Below are 4,072 nucleotides of genomic sequence, written 5' to 3'. Positions count from 1 at the left end.
AGGAACCCTCTGAATACTTCCAGTCCAGGTCTGACTTAACCTCTCCCCAGTTGGGGAAGTGGGTCAATTGTGTTGGGAGGGAAGTAGATGGTGATCAGCTTACTACTAAGGTCCAGAAACATTGGGACAGGGCAGAACAACTTGAATCAGAGGCATCCTGCTTGGCAGCACAAAATTCACACTTTTGATTTTTGGGATCTTTTGTTGTCAATTGCTCCCTCTGAAGTGCTGAAATATAATTAACAGGGACTTGAACTTCTCAGACTACCGTAAAATTTCCGCTATTTCTTGGAGAGGGATTCAGAGTAGGTCTGATTATGTGTTGGGTCTCACTTATTAGTTTTTCTTATTGAGGTGTTGCAGAGTTCTATCGATTTTAGTTCCTTGTCTATTGTGTCATTGCTATAGATTTTTTCCCAGTCCATAGACTCACATTTTACTCTTTTGATAATGTCTTTTGATGTGCAGAGGGGTTTTTAACAGGTCCCACTCCTTTATTTTGACTTCCACTGTGTGCGCTTCCTTTACTATACTTGGTACTCTGTCATAGAGCCCTTAAGTTTGTCCCAGTTTTCTCATTGATGATTCTGTTACCTCTGCGGTTTACATTTCAATTTTTAATCCATCTTGAGTTCATTTTTGTGTATGGAGTGAGGTATGAGTCCGGTTTCGTTCTTCTGCACATGGAGATCCAATTTATGCAACACCATTTGTGGTAGAGAGTGTCCTTTTCCCACTTAAGGATTTTGGTCTTTTTTTTGAAAATCAGTTGTCTGTAGAAGGATGATTTTATTTCTGGGTTTTCTTTTCTATTCCATTGGTCTATGTAGCTGTCATTTTACCAGGTTGTGTTGACTTTGTGGCTTTTTAATAGGTTTTGAAGTTGAGTAGTGTAAGGTCTACGACTTTGTGAGGTGTTTTTTATCCTGGGTCCCATCCCTCTGTATATGAATTTGGTCATTAGTTTCGCCATTTATATAAAGAATGAAATTGGGGGTTGGATTGGCTTTGCATCGTATTTGTAGATTATCATACATAGTATTGACATTTTCACAATATTGAGGGTTCCTATCCAAGAACAAGAGATATTTTTCCATATGTGTAGGGTTCTTTTGGTTTCTTGTAGCTATTTTGTACAGAATTTTTGGTTTTTGGTTAGGTTTATTCCAAAGTATTTCATTTTTTGATGACTTTTATAAGTGGTATTATTTCCTTGATGTCTTTTTTGAGCTCTTTTCACTAGTATATAGAAATCCAATTGATTTCGCTGCTTGTTAATTTTTTATCCTGCTATTTTACCAAATCCCTTAAGGGCTAGTTGTTTCCAACAGTCTTTTTGTGGAGTTGGGGGTTCTATAAAATTATATTGTCTGAAAATGGTGAGACCTTCACTTTTTCTTAGCCAAGTTACAGTGATTGTTTTTGTTTTCTAATTGTTCTGGCTAAGACTTTGAACATGAGGTTAAAGAAGAGTAGTGCTAGAGGGTGTCCTTGTCTATTTCCCATTCTCATGCAAAATGTTTCAGTTTTTCCCCATGAATGGTATTGGCCCTTGGATTTTTGTATGTGGTCATTATTATGTTGATGAATTTTCCTTCAATTCCTTTTTTATTGAGTGTTTTAATCAGAAATGTGTGTTGGGTCGTGTGGCGGAGCTGAGTGAGCATTGCTGCAATGTTCTGAGAGTTTGGGCTAGCTTTGGGCACTCTGCTCTGGTCGTGGTGCACTTGCTATGCTTCCTGTGGGCAGGCAGTGACCTGAGCCTAATGTGGGCTGAGTGCAAGGGCAACACCCAGAATGGGAGCTGATTGATATGACGGTGTGGGTTCCCGGGGTATCAAGTGTAACTGGTGAGGAGTTGGCTTACCAGCTATCTAAACTAGGAGTTTCTCTTGTGATACCCACCAGAAAAATGGACAAGCTGAAGGGGTGAAACAAAAATGTCTTGAGAATGGCAATTTAAAAGGAAAAGATGTACTTATTTTGCCCCTTGACCTAATGAACATAAAATCCCATGAAGCGGCCACCAAGGCTGTTCTCCAGGAGTTTGGTAAAATTGACATTCTGGTCAACAATGTTGGATGATTCCAACGTCCTTTGTCCATGAACACCAGCCTGCATGTCTACAGAGAGCTCATGACACTTAACTAACTAGGGACCGTGTCCTTGACAAAATGTGTTCTGCCTCACATGATCGAGAGGAAGCATGGCAAGATTGTCACTGTCAATAGCATAATGGGTATAGTGTCTGAGCAGCAAGCATGCTCTTCGGGTTTTTTATTTTTAATAGCCTCTGAACTTGCTACATATCTCAGTATTATCATTTCTACCATTTACCCAGGACCAATACTGAAGTCAAATATTGTGATGAATGAACTGAAGAAGTCATGAAGCCTTTAGGTAATGATGGAGACCAGCCCTTCAAGATGGCAACCGGTCATTTTGCCCAATTGATTTTAATCAGTATGGCCAATGATTTGAAAGATACCTGAATCTCTGATCACCCGTTTGTTTATTACATACTTGGGCCAATACATGCCAACCTTGACTGGGTGGCTAACCAGAAAATTAGGAAAGAGGAGAATTGAGAATTTTAAGAGTGATGTGGATGCTGACACCTATTATTTTAAATCCTTCAAGAAAAATCACAATAAAAAGAGCAATTTGGATTTTTCAAGCCACTAGAGAGAGATGGAAACCACAAAAACAATTTTCTTATGCACTGAAGACTAATGTATGGTTTCAATTTTTAATAGATGTAAGTTTTACTTCAACATATAACAGATGAAGAAAGCATGACAAGAATCTTATCATAAAAGTAATAATAACACCTATTCCTGGACAAAGAATATTTTAAAATAATACACAGAATTTCCCAAATGACTGCATTTTGAAATGGTAAACAGGACTCTAGAAACCATCATTTATTAAATGCATGTTATATGCAAAAAAGGTTGTTGGTGTCCAATGCTCTTCTGCACATATTTATATGATCTGCTTCTTTTTTGTCTTATGTGGTGGATTACAATGATATTTTTCAAATGCTGTACCATCCTTGCATCCTTAGTATCAATCCTACTTTGTCACGATGAATTAATGTTTTTATATATTATTGGAACCTATTGGCCAGAATTTTGTTGACAATTTTTGCATCGATGTTCATAAGGGATACTGGTATGTAGTTTTCTGTCTTTGTAAGATCTTTGCCTGGTTTTTATATCAGGATTATGCTCATTTCATAGAATGAATTTGAGAGTTCTGTCGCTTTCTATATTTTTGAATAGGCAGTGTGGAACTGGTGGCAGCCCTTCTTTGAATACTTGGTAGCATTCCCCCATGAAACGATCTCATCTTACACTTTCTTCTCTGGAAATTTCGTGATCACCTCTATTTCTTGTTTTGTTATTGGTCTGCTTTGGTTTCCTACTCTGAGTTAGTGATACGAATTGCACTCAATCATTGTGTATTTTTTTTTTCATTTTTGTTGGCTACTATTGAGTGATCACTTTTTTGAATTTTTTTGCTTGTATGTATTTTTGCATGAAGGCTATTGATAATATAAGTTTCTGTTTTCGTAGTATCTGCCTGGCTTTGGTTTTAGCTTAATAAAATGAATTCTGGAATATTCCCCCCTTTTCTGTATTTTGGAGTAGTTTGAGTAGAATTGAAGTCAGCACTTCTCTGACCAATCAGATCTGACAGTGAAGTCACGTGGTGCAGAACTATTTTGGGTTGCATTTTTAGTGACCTGTTCAATTTTTGCCTTGGTGATAAATCTGCTAAAAATTTCTACCTTAATGTCTTTTCATTTGGATAGGTAGTGTTTCTAGAAAAATGTCCATTTCTTCTAGGGTTTCAAATTTACTGGAGTATATTTATTCATAGAATTCTGTTATTATCCTTTTATTTCAGTTAATTCTGTCATGACATCGCCCATTTAATTTCATATACATATTATTTGCATCTTCTTACTTTCTTGCCAATGGTTTACCAATTTTATTCTTTCAACAGACCTACTTCTAGTCTTGCTAACACTTTACCTTTTTCTCCATTTTATGTCTGCTTAAATCTT

The 4,072-nt window shown here is 36.9% G+C and overlaps 1 pseudogene; it reads left to right on the top strand.

Annotated features, from left to right (window-relative positions):
* Window positions 1-1,517: 1,517 nt before the first annotated feature.
* Window positions 1,518-2,685, top strand: LOC142452536 (dehydrogenase/reductase SDR family member 7 pseudogene; annotated as a pseudogene).
* Window positions 2,686-4,072: the final 1,387 nt, after the last annotated feature.

The sequence above is a fragment of the Tenrec ecaudatus genome, chromosome 7, assembly GCF_050624435.1.
Source record: "Tenrec ecaudatus isolate mTenEca1 chromosome 7, mTenEca1.hap1, whole genome shotgun sequence".
NCBI classification, from domain to species: Eukaryota; Metazoa; Chordata; class Mammalia; order Afrosoricida; family Tenrecidae; genus Tenrec; species Tenrec ecaudatus.
This window is presented reverse-complemented; position numbering and strand designations above follow the sequence as displayed.